The following is an 18,867-nucleotide window of genomic DNA, read 5'->3' on the forward strand; positions in this document are numbered from 1 at the left end:
TTGCCTTCCAGGTACCCAACTAATCTGCTGATTGGTATGTCTATCTCTCACATTCTGAGATGTTTAGAAGTATCTTATAATAAAGGGGACTTATAATGTTATTGTACTATCAGAGTATTTTAAAAAAGTAGAAGCATACATGCTCTCAATAAAGCCCAATATATTATGAATCACCATTAAATGTAATAGTTAGCTCTCTAATCAACCAGGAGAGAAAACCAAACAATATTTGCAAAATGCATTTGTTACTTTTTTGATTCAGCGAATTATAGATCGAGTGCCTGTTCTATGATGGACTCTGTGGTAGGAGCTGGAAATATAGCAGTGAGTAAATCTGAAAAAAATCTCTGCTTCTTCCACAGAGCTGACATCCTAATAGGAGAGTACAGGCAATGAAGAAAAAAACAATTAAGTACATAATGTAAAATCAGGAAGTGAATAAATAGCATGATAAAAAATAGAAGGAAGTTAGGGAGTGGGTAGTTAGGGGGTTGTGATTTTAGATGGGGTAGGAAGGACTCTCTGAAGAAGTGACCTCTAGCAGAGTCCTGAATTAGACAATGGTGCAGGCTGTCTGAGGAGTGGGAAGAAGAGCATTCCAGGAAGTGTGGATGCCCAGACTGTAGGACCAGCAAAAAGGAGACTTGAGATGGCAGGAGTGTAATGGACGGGGATGAAGTAAAAGAGATAGCTCAGGGAAGATCATGTTAGACAGGGTGCTGGGCCCTGTTTCCATTTTATTTGCATTTTATTCTGATTGATGGGAATCCCTAAATGGTTTTGTCTAGGGCATTGAGATGGGCTGATTTCCTTATAAAAGGATCATTCTGCGCGTACTGTGGAAGAATGGACCATAGAAGGTTAAGAATGGATCTAGGAGACCAGTTGAGAAGCTATTGTAGTAGACAGGTTGGAAAAATCTGGTTATCTGATAATGTGAAACATGCTATTTTAAAAAAAAGAGAGAGATAAAAATACTTTCCTAGTGCTAAATTGTGAGAGCTTTTTAAAAATCATTTTTAAACATAGGAATTATATAAGGACAAATGTGTGGCTTCTTGGGCAATGTCTAGGGTAACATTTTAGAGCAGATTTAAAAATATATTTCCATTCATACTTTGGTTCGGTAAAGTCTAAGAATATAACACAATGCAGCCACAGCCAAGAGCCTCCTCTTTGTTTCAGTACACGAATGCTGTGGTAGAGACGCCGTGAATCAGAATAAAACTTGTAGTTTCTTCTGTTTCTAGAAGGAGTTTGAAAATAGTGTGTGCAAGAGGTCAAGAGGGAAGCCTGTGGTCACCTGTGCTGTTACTCAAGCTTCTGGACATATAAGCATAATCAGCATGTTTGTTCTGTATTTTTTTCCTGTGTTTCCTTTACAAAAGGTATGATGATGAGATAGTTTGAGAATACGAGCTGCTGTAAGGAATGACTGCAAACTGGGTTGATGAAAACAATAGACACTTATTCTCTCACATTTCTGGGGCCAGTCCCGAGCCAGGATGTCAACAGGGTCATGAGCCCTCAGAAGACATAAGAGAATGCTCCCTTGCCCCTTCATAGCTTTGGATAGTTGCTAGAAATCCTTGCCATCCCCTGGCTTACAGCTGTAGTATTACAACTTCTGCCCCTTTCTTCCATAGTTGCTTTCCTTCTCAGTGTGTGTCTATGTGCCTCCAAATCTCCCTCTCCTTATTAGGATACCAGTCTTTGGATTTGGGGCCCAACCTAATCCTGTGTGACCTTGTTTTAACTTTATTACATCTGCAAAGACTCTAGTTCCAAATAAGGTAACATTCACAGGTACCAAAGATTAAGACTTCAACATACCCTTTTGGGGGTACAGATCAACTCATTATAGGGATACAAAGCTGCTGCTCATACCAAATCAACCTCTCGCTTGACTCTTGATTGTTCCACTACACTCTTTGGCCATGACAAGCAACAGCTGGAGGGCAGGGGGCTGGGAAGGAGTGCATGGGAATGGGAGTACGATGGGACTCTCAAAGTATGTACATGATCAAAGCCTTCACACAGATCCGGAAGCTTAGCTCTGAAAGAATGCTGACTTCCCAGAGCTGGTTTAGTAAAGAATTTGACTTCACCCTCAAATTGCACTACCCCAAGTTACTGATTTTAACATTATATATGTATATATAAAAGGGTGGTGGGTCTTTTGCTGCCTGTTAAGCCATTAACTTTTATATGCTTGGGATTAGTCATGTACATGCCAGTCAGTTTCTGCTCCATCATTAAATGCTCCTCTCCCCACCAATGTTCCATCCCAGTTTAGAACCTTGGCAGCTGCCTTCCCAGGCAGAGCCCCTCCAAGAGCTGCCTGAGTGGATGGCTCTGTAGAGTGTGGTTTGAGGACCACAGGAGAAGAAAAGCCTTGCTCCCAAACCTCTACCGTTCTGCTGTGAGAAGTAAACACAGTCATTTTTAACCCAGAATACAGTCCTCTGCTCAGTGGAACCACTACAAAATAATAGCAAATTTAACCTTAATGTGAACAACTTTACAGGATCTTATTTTGTGCTATGTACAGATAGTAAGTGGGAAATTGTGTTAAAAACAAAAGACCAGAAACATATACTGTCTCATGGTTTACAACTTTGCCAAGGGTTAATCCTAAATTTAGTTTGAGCATCATGTCATTGATTATTTTTTAATTTAGTATTTTAGATTTTTTATTTATTGGTCTTCAAATGAAAGTCATCTATGATTACTGGTAATACTAATAACACTGAAAGGTATGTGGTGAAAGAGCTAATCACTCTCTTCACTCCTGTTAGCCCCATTAATTATTCACAAATCTTTGGGAAGTAGTAACAATCACTAGAAACTCAGAAATTTTCTGGGCATAGATGAGAAAGTATTAATAAGCTTAAAAATATACATTCTTATAGTTACTCATCAGCTGTGTGATATTTGAGAAGTTGATTAACCTCTCTGAACCTCAATTTCTTAGTCTGTAAAATGATTTAGATACAGTGATTTAGATCATAATGAAATATGTTTTTTTTTTTTGACAGGCAGAGTGGACAGAGAGAGAGAGACAGAGAGAAAGGTCTTCCTTTTGCCGTTGGTGCACCCTACAATGGCCGCCGCGGTTGGCGTGCTGCGGCCGGCGCACTGCGCTGATCCGATGGCAGGAGCCAGGTGCTTCTCCTGGTCTCCCATGGGGTGCAGGGCCCAAGCACTTGGGCCATCCTCCACTGCACTCCCTGGCCACAGCAGAGAGCTGGCCTGGAAGAGGGGCAACCGGGACAGGATCGGTGCCCCACCGGGACTAGAACCCGGTGTGCCGGCGCCGCAAGGCGGAGGATTAGCCTAGTGAGCCGCGGCGCCGGCTATAATGAAATATGTTATATGTGAATACACCTAGTTCAGTTCCTGGCACATAGTAGATACATCTTTGTGTTTCCCATGCCTTTAAACTAAACCATAGGGGTATGGCACAGCGGGTAAAGCCACCATCTGCAGTGCCTGCATCCCATATGGGCACTAGTTTATGTCCTGGCTGCTGCTCTTCCGATCCAGCTCTCTGCTATGGCCTGGGGAAGCAGTAGAAGATGGCCCAAGTCCTTGGGCCCCTGCACCCATGTGGGAGACCTGGAAGAAGCTCCTGACTCCTGGCTTTGGATTGGCATAGCTCTGACTGTGGCCAGTTGGGGAATGAACCAGCAGATGGAAGACTCTCTCTCTCTCTCTCTCTCTCTCTCTCTCTCTCTCCTCTGTCTCTCTCTCTCTCTCTCTGCATCTCCTTCTCTCTCTGTGTAGCTCTGACTTTCAAATAAATAAATAAATCCTTAAAATTAAATAAATAAACTAAACCATGGGTGATCCTTTAATGTATAGAATAAATATAATACTCTACTCTTATCTGCAGATGATAGGTTTTAGGACCTCTAAGTGATGCCTGTAATTGTAGATAGCACAAAACATAGACTGTTTTTCACTGTACACAATCCTATGATAAAGTTTAATTTATGAATTAGGCACAACAGCAATAATAAAATAGGGCAGTTAGAATATACTATAAGAAAAGTTATGTGCATATAGTCTCTCTCTCCCCCCCTCCCTCTCCCTCTCTCTCTCTCCCTCTCTCTCTCTCTCTCTCTCCCTCTCTCTCTCTCACACACACACACACACATACACATGCACATCTGATTTTACTGTAGTCACCTTCTTCACCTTCTTCTTGTGATGGTATGACATGATTCAAAGCCTGTATGAAAATGGAGAATGTGGGTACTGTGACATAGCGTTAGCCTACTGTGTTAGGGTTACCTGAACACAAACACTGGGATATCCCAGCAGTTGATCTGATAACCAAGATAGCTACTAAGGGACTCGCGGCAAGATGGCGGAATAGGAACGGAGCACACGATTAGTCTGGGGGACAGACAGGTTAATAAAAGTGGAGATACTGCATGCTCAAGGAAGAGTAGGGGAAGAAACAGCAGAGGAAACTCTTCTGGAAATAGTGATTCACAGTGGACCTGCGTGGAGAGCGTGGGAGCCCAAGTTCGGGACACCAGCGGCAGACTCAACGCACCAGCGCTGGAACGCGAGGTGAGCCGAACCTCCATAGCCCGAGACACCAGTGGGCATGCGGAAAGAGGAGACTAGAGGGAACGAGGCTTGAAACTCCGTGGGGAAAAGTTCACCAGGCTAACTAGAAGAGAGAGAGGAAAAAAAAAAAGTGACCGATACGGACACGAGTTTCTCTCTCTCCGCTCACCCCTCAAAGGCTAGCAACACAAAGAGCAGGCGCCATTTTGGACATACGTCATAAGCAGGGTGACCTCAGGTCTGCACCAGCCCTGAGCCTAGCAGAAAAACCTGACTCTGGGGGGAGGGGTGAAATAACAGGAGATTAGCATCTAACTTGGCAACCCAGTGGGAGACTGCAGGAGAATTGGAGCCCACACTGAGGGCAGCACAGATTCCCTGTGTGGTCCTTGGGAAAGAGCTTCTGATCTCTGGCTCCTGTGGGTATATCATTCGCCTGCTAACTACCTCCAATTACGTTCAGCTGTGTGGAATTACTTCCCTTTTGAATCAAAAAAAGAAAGAGAGATTTACCACGCCTAACCTGGGAGTGTCATCTTTGACACACCCTCAACCCTGAGGAACCAAACACAGCTCTCAGTCCACACTCATCTCAAGCCTCTAAGGCTCCACTGAAAGCAGACAGTCCACTTAATATAGAGCCATAGTGTAACAAGAAAAAACACCACAGTGAAGAAACCAAATATCTCCAACATGCCAAACAACAAACGCAAAAACCAAGCTAACAAGAACAAGGAAGACACTATGATGCCCCCAAATGAAAAAGACACCCCAATTCAAGATTATGAAGATGATGAGATCGAAGAAATGCAAGAAGCAGATCTCAAAAAATTGATAAGAACATTAAGAAGTTCTCAAAAACAAATTCTTGAATTACAGAAATCCTTAATGGACAAGATAGAAAATCTCTCTAGTGAAAATGAAATATTAAGGAGGAATCAAAATGAAATGAAACAACTAGTGGAACAAGAAACGGTGATAGTGACGAGAAATCATAATGAAATGAAGAATTCAATAGATCAAATGACAAACACATTAGAGAGCCTTAAAAACAGAATGGACGAAGCAGAAGAGAGAATATCAGACTTAGAAGACAGAGAACAGGAAAGGAAACAGGCAAACCTAAGAAAAGAAGAAGAAATTAGAAAGCTAAAAAATATTGTCGGGAATCTACAGGATACTATTAAAAAATCCAACATTCGGTTTCAAGGAGTTCCTGAAGGCATGGAGAGGGAGAAAGGATTAGAAGGCATTTTCAGTGAGATACTAGCAGAAAATTTCCCAGGTTTGGAGAAGGACAGAGGCATCTTAGTACAGGAAGCTTATAGAACCCCTAATAAACATGAACAAGAGATCCTCACCACGACATGTTGTAATCAACCTCACTACAGTGAAACATAAAGAAAAGATCCTAAAATGTGCAAGAGAGAAACGTCAGATTACTCTCAGAGGATCTCCAATTAGACTCACAGCAGACTTCTCATCAGAAACCATACAAGCTAGAAGGGAATGGCTAGACATAGCCCAGATACTAAGAGAGAAAAACTGCCAGCCCAGAATATTATATCCTGCAAAGCTCTCATTTGTGAGTGAAGGTGAAATTAAGAATTCTCATAGCAAACAGAAACTGAAAGAATTTGTTGCCACTCATCCTGCCCTGCAAAAGATGCTTAAAGATGTGTTACACACAGAAACACAGAAACATGGTCACCAATATGAAAGAAGGTAAAGGAAGGAAACCTCACAGCAAAAGATCACAGGAAGCTCAATTTCTCTTTGACATAGAATTAAACTCTGATGCTCTGTTAAAGGAATGTGTTACAGTAATCTATGATGTTCTCTTGAGATGTCTGTTAAATTCTAATTGTTCAAAAACAGCTGAATTTTTATTAAGAGCTATGGGTTATTGAAATATGTGCTTATTTTCAAAGATTTGAATAATCACCTGTAACAGTGATCAAATTTGGTCTATGTTATGTCATGATTTTAAGGAATCTTATTTCAACCAGATATTCTGGATTTTGAGCCTTCTTGGCATTCTTGACAGGCATTCAAAAAATCAAAGTTTCAAACAATCTGGTCTCTAAAATTTCCAGTAAATCCTGGACTTTGGTTTTTCCAGTTTGGGCCCAACTGAAAAAATCGAAGGACCTATGTCTCTCATCTTATAGAGACACCGACTAATCAGGTTATTTGGATTATATTAGAAGTACTGTCAAGATGTGACGTGGTACCAAGTTTTAAGTTTCTATAATGGAAAATGCTATTAATACAAATGTTTGAGAATTAAAAAGTCTAATGATCTTGTGTTACTAGACATGATAGTTATCTTAATGAGAAAGCCCCAGAGGCCTAAAGGGTTAAATAATTGTAAAATCCTACAGGTGCTTTCAAAAATACTGTGAAGTAAGCAAGTGCCTCTTGTTGGCTGATGAGTTTATAATTTTAAACATGGCGACAAAGTCTTTTGTCATCCACAGTTATATATGATTTGCTGCTCATAAAACTAAAGCGTTGTTGGTTCTGTGTTTAGCTGTCCTCCTATAGGTTCCTATGGACTTTTTCCAGCCACTTCTACTGTATTCAGTACTTTGGGATGGCTCTGTAAACAGATGAAGCCAATAATGTATTAACAGTACCAACTGAAAGTATGGTTAACTGAGGTTACTAAAAACAAAAAGCAATTCAAATCAATTGGCAATCTACAAAAAGAGTTAAAGATTTTAAAAGCTATTATTAAAATTGCTATATTGGTCTACTATGCTATGTTATATGTGTGTACATATTATATGTCCACATGGGGAAATTTTATTAAGAGTTTTATTTTAAATGGCTTATAGATAAGATTGTCCATAAATTTAAGCTGCTAAAATCAATCAACGATACATTTTAATTTGTGTGACCTGAATCTGTGTATCATATGTTTTAAACTTGTTGGTAGAAAGAAACTAAAAACATTTTATATGGTTGTGCTTAAGTTTACTGGTTAAACAAACTACACCATGTTAGATATTTAAGAGGTGTTTTCAAATACATGATTCTTAAAATTTATAGAAGGCATTGGACCTTCTGGTAAATGTTTTCTTAAGTTGTTATCTAATGGTTGAAACTGTTTGCTAAGTATTCATGTGATATTGCTATTGTCAGCAAGCGATCTAGGACTTGCTCCCTCATTTCTCTATTCTAAGCCCAACTTGTTCTTTCATTTCTCTATTCTCTTCAAGGTAGGAAACTAATTCTACTATGAAGGAATCTGTAGGACGCACAATTTAATCTTTAGACCTTATAAAAGAGATGGCTAACATTTTTCTGTAATAGCATAGCCAAAATAAGAACTTAAATAATAATCTCATAGCTAGATTCACTTCACCATCAGCAAAGTATACAGTCAGCAGAAAAAACCTCCCTTTCAGACCAAAGGGAAAGAAAGTTTTAAAGGGAGAATATAATTTTCCTCATGGGCATTGTCTACCTTAGAAAAACTACTACAGAACATGCCTGTGAATATAGACTTGTAGTTCAGGCCACCGAAGATTAGAGATGGGACTTGAGCACTCCCTTGACTTGCATCCTCTGGTCTGCTTTAACACAAACCAGGAGGAAAAGAAAGCTAGGCATCAGAAGCAATGGGTGGCAGGCCTATTCATGGCTGATCTGTACAGTGATCTGCCCTCAAGGAGACCCAACAGGCCAGTCCACTGCAGTGGCTTTCAAAATGGTAAGCCTGGGCTTCAGCAGAAGTCAGCTTGTGAAGAGCCCTGGCAGCTCTGCCAAGAGTTGGATCACTGGAAATGGACCTGCCCTGGAGTCGAAGGATGCCCAGGTCAGAGCCACAGATCTTATTGGCTCTAAGCTGAAAAGCCCTTCACTCAGCCCAACTTCCAAAGTGACCACTGTAGCTGAGGGGATGGTCAAGTAGGGTCAGCAACATTGCAGGCAGAACTGTAAATTTCTTGTTAGAGATGCCCCCTGCCTTTACCTGGCCAGCTCTCCTCCCAGGCCAGCCAAGTAATGAAAGTCAACAGAGTGCCTTCCCCTAGGAGGTTCATACCTCCCTTAGGATATACCCCATGTGAAGAGATAGGTAGGTCTGGGCCTCTTAACTTACAAGGCCTAAAGCCCAACAGATTATTATCAAGCCCCTTCTATCAGGTTCTATTTGCCTCTCAATCAGAAAACTTAATTGTAGCTTAGACAGCACCTTTCTTAGCTCCTCTAATAATGACTCTGTCCTTTGTTCTAGACCCTGTCTAACATACTTGGGCCTCATTCCTGTGTAATCATAACCTCTACTCTACCACCAATGGCTCTACTCCCAACCTGTGTGTACTGATGGTCCTCTTCCCCACTTAATGCTGTATAATTGTTCAAACCTGGTAAATGCCACTCTTAGGATCATTGGTTACTATCCTCACTCTGTCTTTTATGACCTTGTCTAAATATGATCAGAGTCGGCAAACTTGGAAGGCTTCCATAGCCTTGGCAACTCATGACGACAGCCTAGGGTGGTTACTGGCACCATAAACTAGAGTGTCAATTTGTTGGGTCAACAACAGGAGCCACTGTGCACTTGCTCCTCATGTGGGATCTCTGTCCTTAATGTGCTGTACATTGTGATTTAATGCTATAACTAGTACTCAAACAGTATGTTTCACTTTGTGTTTCTATGTGGGTGCAAACTGTTGAAATCTTTATACTAAATTGATCTTCTGTATATAAAGAGAATTGAAAATGAATCTTGATGCAAATGGAAGGGGAGAGGGAGCGGGAGAGGGGAGGGTTGCGGGTGGGAGGGAAGTTATGGGGGGGGAAGCCATTGTAATCCATAAACTGTACACTGGAAATTTATATTCAATAAATAAAAGTTAAAAAAAAAAGATAGCTACTAAGTGACTAATGGATGGGTAGCATATATAGGGTGGATGTGCTGGACAAAAGGATGATTTACATCTGGGGTGGGATAGAGCAGAACTGTGTGAGATTTCATCACACTACTCTGTATGGTGTACAGTTTACAACTTAGAAATTGCTTCTTTCTGGAACTTTCATCTCAATATTTCTGCATTATGATTGACTTTGGGTTACTGAAAGTACAGAAAGTGAAACTGCTGATATGGGGAACTATTACATACTTTTTGTTGCTGCTGTTCATATTTTTTTCTGTAAAGGTTCTGTTATGCAGAGAGGAAGAAGGGAGTCTGTTTTCCTCATGGTGGGCAGGACATTGCTCAGGTTCTCTTGCTTTCTCTAAGTGTGGATGTGTCCCCAGCCTTTTCTTGATGAAATTTGAGGGCTTGCTTGGCCTTGAAGACCTGGAGTTGCTTCAGGGTGTATCATTTGAATTGGAGGCAGAACTGGATCATGAAATTGGTGTGCTTGATGAAGCTGCTATAAGGAATACCATTAATTAGTTGGCTTAACCCGCAAAAACTTATTCTTGCAGTTCGGGAACCTGCAAGTCCAAGATCTGAGTGCCAGCATGGTCAGTTTCTGGTGAGGGCCCTTTCCTTGATTTGTCCATGGTAACATTATTCTTTTTTTTATTTTTATTTTTATTTTTTTGACAGGCAGAGTGTACAGTGAGAGAGAGAGACAGAGAGAAAGGTCTTCCTTTTGCCGTTGGTTCATCCTCCAATGGCCGCCGCGGCTGGCGCCCTGCGGCCGACGCACCGCGCTGATCCGATGGCAGGAGCCAGGTGCCTATCCTGGTCTCCCATGGGGTGCAGGACCCAAGCACTTGGGCCATCCTCCACTGCACTCCCTGGCCACAGCAGAGAGCTGGCCTGGAAGAGGGGCAGCCGGTACAGAACCGGTGCCCTGACCGGGACTAGAACCCGGTGTGCTGGCGCCGCAAGGCGGAGGATTAGCCTAGTGAGCCGCGGCGCCGGCCGGTAACATTATTCTTATATTCTCACATGGACGAGAAGCAGAGGTGTGATTGCTTCATCTTCTTATAAGGCCCTATTCCCATCATGAGGACTCAACCCTCAGGACCTTAGCTAAGCCTAAACCTTTGCTTTCCAAAGGCCCATCTCCAGTTACCATCGCACTGGGAATTAGGGCTTTAATGTGGATGTTGAGGGAACACAGTTCAGTGTGTAGCACCCTATATAGTTGACTTTGTATTATCATTTGGAGTTCAAGTTCAAGCTTAATCACTATTATCTCCAGGTTCTACATACTAATTTTAAATATTTATCTTTGATTTATCTTGATTCATTTGAGAATAAGAAGTCTAAGGTTTGAAGTGATTGGATTTTATTTTGCTTTTGATGACATAGGAGAAAGATGAGAGAGGAGGTTAAGATTGAAAAAATTAATCCAGACTTGATCTAAAACATATCACACTGAATACAAGTGAGCCCATAAAGGAAAGATGCAAAGTGGTTAGTTACTACAGAACCAAGAAACTTTGATTTGAAGGGATTTGTTGTCTCAGGAGATAACTTTTTAAAAAGATTTATTTATTTATTTATTTGAAAGTTAGAGAGAAGAAGAGACATGGAGAGAGAGAGAGAGAGAGATGTTCCATCTGCTGGTTTGCTCCCCATATGGCAGCATTGTTGGAACTGGACCAGCCCAAAAGCTGGGAGCCAGGAGCTTCTTTTGGGTCTCCTGCATGGACAGCAGGAGCTGAAACACTTGGGCCATCTTCTACTGCTTTCCCAGGTCATTAGCCAGCAGCTGGATTGGAAGTGGAGCAGCAGGACACAAACTGGTACCCATATGGGATGCTGACATCACAGACCGTGGCATAATCTGCTGCACCACAATGCTGGCCCCTTAAGAGATAACTTTGTAAGTTATTTTGTACACTGGAAAAGTCCATTATATTCAGGGATGTTGTATTCATAAGCCCTCCTTAACATGATCTCCCTCCTGAATAATGACACTGTTTTGAATATGTATTTTGTGATTCCACAGTCTTTTTGACTGGCTAGACTTGATTTCTGTCCTTGCTCCTTAGATTAGTTTGCAATTGGAAGAATAAATTAAGGATGATGCTAAAGGACTCTGTGATGATAGCTTTGGCTCTCTTTAATCAAAATATCCATCTTAATTTTATGAGATTCCATGGGGTACTACTTTTCTTCTGAGGATCAGATTTTTCTTCTGAGTCAAAGAGGATAAGTATATAATGTGCAATAAGACTGGGAAATGGAGTGTGACAAATTTATTTTATCTGTCTTCAAAATTATGTTTCCTTAAAGACCCATAAATTAGATTTGTAAATTTCTTCTTTGTAAGCCCTAATACCCTTTTTAGATAATTTTCACAGTGCTGCTATTATAGAACTTTATAATTTATTAGGCATACTTTTTCACCCTCTTATTTGGATATTCTTTGTACATTAGTTCATTTATTTCAGAAACAGAGAGTGTGGGGAGAGATGCAGAGCCAGTGGGAGACAGGGAGAGCTCTCCTCCTCTGATTCATTTCCCAAATATCCACAGTCTGGCGCTGGGCGAGACTGAAGCCATGAGCCAGGAACTCAATCCAGGTCTCCCTCATAGGTACCAGGAACCTAGTTATTTGAGCCATCACTGAGAGCCAGAGCCAGGAATTGATGTGGGAAGTGGACTTCTTAAACACTGGGACAAGTGCCCTAGTATCATCCCTACTCTTTATAAAGGAGCGCGGCACAGATTTGCGATCACTGGGGGCAGACCACGGATGGAGATGAGCATGTACATTTATCAGGGTGTGCACGTGGGATTGTCCCCTGAGGAGCTGAGGAACGGAGACAGCAAAAGCCGAACTGGGCCACAGAAGAGGTCATGCTGTGATGCAATCTCAACTACGTGCTTGGGCAACTCTGCCAGGAGCTTTGAGGCTGCCATAGCAATTCTGAATTGTCCGAAGGTGGGGCACGGGGTGAGCGTTCATACATTTGCAGCAGCAAGTCACTGGGTGATGGCAGCCCCGGGAAGATGACATGACTTTGGGTGAGACTCTCTTCGGCTCAGGCAACATTCAAGAGGGCCCACAGCTGATGGCTGGCTACCAATAGCATTTCCAGCAGATGAGGGAAGAAATTTCCGAGTCCTGAAGGAGGATCCGAGGTGTGCAGCATGCTGTCCTCTGTAGCATGTCACATTTAACGTTAGATGTGTGTAAGACAGGTTTTGTACATGGCAGAAATGTGGCCAGACATTTACTACACAGCCATAGGGATGCTTCTGCCTTTATACCACATATAGGAACGCGTAAGTGTCCATGTACATGTTTACCCGCGGTGTATTTCACTTTATTGAATAAATCCTTCTTTTCGCCCTTTAAAAATGAAACGTTGTTGACTTGTTCAGCCAGAACGGCACCAATGGAGGAGATGTTCCGGCTGACTGTGTCATGGGGTGTTTAGGGTCTGTTGAATATATAGATTGTAGGGACAATAGACTGTATCGGCACCTTAGGAGCTGTTATGCTCCATCATGTCAACATAGCCTCTGCACAGAGATTCTGAGTGTCCTGCTAGCAGAGGTCTTAGTGACTGCCCCCAGTTTTAGTTTCCCACACCAAGAGTACCAGCCCTCTCAGTTCCTGTCTGAGTACCAGTACAGTTAGATCATATGATAGGCTAATTGCTTACCAAACTTTGTTGTTTTTCCATCTCTACAATTGAGAGTATTTTAGGTATGACAGTTGACAGCATAATTTTAAGCAGGCCGCTTCTAAGTATCCTCCAAGCTAAGAGCTAAGCTAAGGGCAGATGGCTGAGAGAGAGGCAAGGTAGGGAAGGTCTTCCTGATGAATGGGTCAGTGTAAAAGTGTGTTCTGTAACTTTTTTTACCTTACTTGGTGATCGGTTAGGGCGCTTTCTTGATGAATACTATGTGAGCCAGTATATCGATCACCTATGGGCCACAAGTGCTCATAGACCAACATATTACACGTTTATGTGCATGTGGCATGAGCTTCTATTGCCCTCATCTCCTGAGAGTCTTTTGAGAAAGATGTTTGACCTCATCAGGTATCAACATGAACTATAATGGACACACACACACACATACACACACATACGTCTACATATTGGTGGGATTAAAACTGTAAGGTGAAAGAACTGGAGGGAAGAGTAAAGTTGATCCGGTGCAGTCCTTTCAGTTCACAGATTAGAAAACTGATGCTTCGTACAGAAAAGGACCTACCCACAGTAACAGTGGATTTGCGGAAGGCAGGAATTAAACCCCAGCTTTGCTAATTTCTAGTTAATGGCATTGCTACTTATGGAGAAGTTCCAGATTTGTTTACTGATTTCCTGTGATACCTTTTTTTTTCCTTTTTTTTTTTTTTTTGATAGGCAGAGTGGACAGTGAGAGAGACAGAGAGAAAGGTCTTCCTTTTGCCGTTGGTTCACCCTCCAATGGCTGCCATGCTGCGGTCGGCGCACTGCGCTGATCCGATGGCAGGAGCCAGGTGCTTCTCCTGGTTTCCCATGGGGTGCAGGGCCCAAGGACTTGGGCCATCCTCCACTGCCTTCCCGGGCCATACCAGAGAGCTGGCCTGGAAGAGGGGCAACCGGGACAGAATCTGGCGCCCCGACCGGGACTAGAACCCAGTGTGCCGGCGCCACAAGGTGGAGGATTAGCCTATTGAGCCGCAGTGCTGGCCTGTGATGTCTTTAAACCTGTTACATACATAGGTACTTTTTATCTTGGCAATCTCAACCCTTTGATTCAATAAGTCAGGGAATAAATCATCATCATCAACAACAACAACAAAATGAAACAGAAACACACCGAGCCTCCTGCTTTCTCTTTGCTTGACACCTGCCATCAGATAGTGCATCCTTCCTTTCCATGATCTCCATTTGTTCAGGCTCTGGAACACTACCAGTCAGGAAATATGAGATTGAGTGATGTCAGTATAGACAACGAAACAAATGAGGTGTCTAGGTCAGGAGCTGTAATAGAATTAGAGCCCACCCAGTAGGTTAGAGGGAACATAGATGTTGGAGTTGACTCATCTTGGGTCTCAGTCTTCGCTATGCTATTTTCTGCATTACTTGTGTAAATTATTTACCCTTTCTGAGTCTCCATGACCATACTTATAAAATAGAGAATAAGTATCTTTTCTTTGAGAGGTTGTTTTGGAGAAAAGCATATGTAAAACACACATCTTGCAGGAGATACTCAGTTAATATCAGTTTCTTTCTTTAAGATCTCAGGCAGCTTGTCAAATCTGTTGTTAATTTACCTTTTTTCTCTTAGATGCTCTCCAGTGGTGAATGGGTCAACTTTTTATTCCTTAGGACCATGGTATTTTAAGGTACAGTGAAGACTAATAAGATGCTAACAGGCAGCTTCTTACAAAATAAAAAAGTCATTTTTCTAATTTATTCTTTGAGTAATATATATACAAGTTATCTACTAGGTTCTGATCATACCCAACATGATAATAAAATCTCAGATTTGATTATGTTAGTGTGCTAGGGGACTTTTGTCCCTGCTAATTTTTGTATTCTTTAATATAATCCCATAAAAACAGAATTTCAATTTATGATTTTTGAAAATACTTGACCTGGTGCAGGATACCTATATATGACTACATTTTTCATAACAAAATGATTTTTTTCAAACAAATAGGGATATAATGATGCAATTGGTGAGACACACTTTAAATTTGTTTTTATTTATTCAAAAAGCCATTGCTCATGTTGTGTGAGTAGATTCTTGATCCTCACCCATACTTTGCAAAATTATGAGAATAGTGCATCAGCATTACACTGAATTAGTACTGCCCCCTCTTATTGGAAAAGAAAAGCATACTGGACATTTTCTGTCTCACATTGTCAATTGCTGTAGCTCCTTGTTATTTATACAATTGACTCAGATATTCATTGTTGCATGACAGGATACGTTTAGACAGAAGATCAATATAGCCATATAACAATAACTGAGAGGGGGCTGGGAGCAAATTATTTAGCAAAGTGTGTTTGGAATGAATGAGTTCCTTACATAGATCACAGACTAGTGAGGTTTCGTGGTTTTCAAAGGTGAATGTAGTACTAATTAATCAAGATTGTCATTTTTATGAGTAGGTGACCAATGTATTTAGTTGCCTTGTCATTCTGTTCCCCAATAACAACTTACATTGTGAAGGGTGTGGAACATATTAGAGATTTTTACAATATGGGCACAAATTCTAAGTCTCCTCATTTAAAAGCAGAAGTCATCAGTTTTTTAAAAAAGTGTTTCTGTAGTACTTTTCATATTGTGACAAAAATATTTTTATAATACTTCAGTGCTTCAAAAATGTCATTACATATCTGATCTCTCTTGAACCTTTCCAAATTCGTGTATGTATGTAATACTATCCCCGTGTCACAGATGAGGAAACCAATAGTGCCTCCAGATCATTTCACTCCAGCATCACCTCTCTCCATTGTCTCATGGGTTCCCTATATATAAGGGCAATTTTAATTAATATCTACAAGACACACATTGAATTCCAAACTCAATTTTAATGGAGCAAATGCTAAAATCATGAGCTGAAGAGGTCTACCTAGATAAACTTGTGTGTGCTTCATTTGTAATTCTGTGAAATGAATAGCCACACTTAGACATGTGATGGTGTTTTTCTAAAAGAACATACACAGATCAGAAATGCTATAAATTATCTTTTAAAAAAAGAGCAATCTGAGTTTTATTAGTGTTGGATTTTTCATTTGGACCAATAACATTGGGAAACTACCCAGTGTTCTATGTAGGCTCCTGGCTGCATGTAATCATTAAGTTCTTTCTATTTCTGTTGTCAGGACTACTTGATTGGTTGCCTAGCTACTAGTTAAGGCCTAATTCATAAAAAACAACAAACTTGTTTGGCTGTTTCATTCTCTGCACTTTAAATGGAAATAATGGTGAGAATTAATATAGATTTATAAGGTTCAGGACACTTCCTAAGGATTGGGATAAGGGGCGAGAGCAAATATGAAGCTTTTAGTTTTGTTTACACGTGTTTCAAGTCAAAAGGACATGCCCAGTTAATGTATCTCACAATGTAGTTAGAATTCAACACATCCCGTTAAAATTTTGCATTCATTTTTGGAAGAGTTGTTGGTTTGGGCATGTATGGAGCAGATTTACTAATTATAAGGATTTTACAGACTTAACCGCGCACTATGGTAAGCACTTTCTAATCCCTAATCCTTCTAGATCTAATCTCTTCTAGATCTAATCTTTTAATCCTTCTAGACCAGCTGTTCTCAACTTTTTGATCTCACGGCCCTTTTACACTCTTAAAAATTATTAAAGACCCAAAAAACTTTTTAACTTCTTTGGGAAAAAGCTATCAATATTTAGAATATTGGTTATTAAAACTGAAATATTGAAAGTATTTATTTTAAAATAATAATCCCATTAGAAGCGTACACAAATAACAGTTTTGAGTATTAACTCTATTTTTCAAACTGGAAAAAAAAAGCAGAAAAATGTCTTTGTTTTATATTTTTACAAATCTCTTGAATATCTAACTCACTATAAGACAGTTTCTCTGTCTGCTTTTGTATTCAATGAAGTAGGCAAATGATATCTTAGTATTATTATGAAAATATTTTTGATCTAATGGAAGTGTCATTGAGACTGCTGGGGGGAGATACTTTGAGTTTATGCTATTCCAGATGATGTACTACATACATGTGCATAAAATGTTTAATTACAGTCACCTTAGCTTTAATAGCATTGTTCCCCAATCAAACATTATAAATGTTTAGACATAGCTAGTGGTTTTATTACAGTTGAATTAAGTGACAAGTCTGTTAATAAAATTATATTACTTGTATTTATACCTGGCCTTGATGCAAAAAGAATTTGGGGTGGTTGGCAGTGATAGAGTAAAACAACATAAAACTTAAATAGAGAAGAGATAGTAGGAAAGAAAAATTAAGAAGAGGAAAGTGAGGTAAATAAGGTAAAGTAGAGATAGGATGAGTGCACATTTGCATAATTGTGAATAGGAGGCCACAGACTGGACTGTGGGCTTCACTGTTACCAGGCAAAAAGGCAATGTATGACAAGATCCAGAGTATTCCTATTATACAAACAAAATAGCTTCTCAAGAGAAACATAGGTTTCATTTTATAGTTCCTCAAACAAGCTTCAGACATACCTAAGGAATGTTCCCGCAATAGTTGGTTCTAGAATGCTGATAATTTTGCAGGGCTGTTTCTTAACAAACCTCTTTGATTTGTCTTTATTATTATTATCATTTTTTTTTAATTTGAAAGTCAGAATTACAGAAAGAGAGATCTTCCATCCGTTGGTTTACTCCCCAGATGGCTGCAACATCCAGGGCTGGGCCAGGCTGAAGCCAGGAGCCTGGAGCTTCTTCCAGGTCTCCCACATCGGTGACAGTAGCCCAAGGAGTAGGCCATCTTCATCTGCTTTTCCCAGGCCATCATCAGGGAGCCGGATCTGGAAGTGGAGCAGCTGGGATTCCATGTGATGCCCAGGTGGAATGCCAGCATCACAGGTGGCAGCTTTACCTGCCAGACTGCAAGACCAGCCCCTCATTTATCTTTTAAATCTATTTTAACCTAGCTTTTTTGCCTTAATTTGGTTAATGTGACTGACTCTGCGTTCTTCTATTCTTTATCCCACAGCCATACTCTGCCCTCCCCCAGTCCCTTCTATTTTTATTAAGTACTTTATGTGTACAAAGCAGAGTATTGGACATGTGAGGTAGAAACATAACCAGAGTTCAATCCTGCCTTTATCACTTTTGTAGTTAATGCCTCAGAGAGTCAGTTTCTTTCTCTGTAAAAGTGTCCTGATTTGAGAATTAAATGATGCAATATCAAACTTATGAACTATCTTACGCACATATCAGGCCTTTAGCAAATGTCTCCTCCCTTCCTCCCTCTTTCTCTCTTCCCTTCCTTTCATTTCTTTCTTTCCCCCTCTTTTCCCACTTCCTTCCTAGCTTTTGCCTTCAGGTGACTGAGGATGTGAATAAGAGCCATGGCTTTGGAATTAGGCTGTGTACAACATCTCCCTTTCAGAAGTGGTGTCATAGTCCATAGCTTCTCTGCATAAGGGTTTGTTGCAATGATCCATAAAGGCATCCATGTGAGGGGCCTCATTCAGTAGCTGGCACGTGATTGGTAGCACAGCAGGCTTGAACATGCCACTACCATGTGCAGCATAAGGTTTATCTTTGTAGCGAGTTGTGAGCCATTGGAGATGCCTGTGGTTGGATATATTTAATCTGAACTACATTTTAAGAAGAGTCGTGTTATCTGTTTAAATAGAAATAGCAGAGACCTTCAGAGAAGCGTTGAAGAGTGAAGAG

The 18,867-nt window shown here is 40.7% G+C and overlaps 1 protein-coding gene across 16 annotated transcripts in view; it reads left to right on the forward strand.

The window, feature by feature from the left end:
* SOX6 (SRY-box transcription factor 6) overlaps nucleotides 1-18,867 on the forward strand; it is a 666,111-nt gene that overhangs the window by 578,620 nt on the left and 68,624 nt on the right. The window lies entirely within an intron of this gene.

This window comes from Lepus europaeus, chromosome 7, assembly GCF_033115175.1.
Source record: "Lepus europaeus isolate LE1 chromosome 7, mLepTim1.pri, whole genome shotgun sequence".
NCBI lineage: Eukaryota > Metazoa > Chordata > Mammalia > Lagomorpha > Leporidae > Lepus > Lepus europaeus.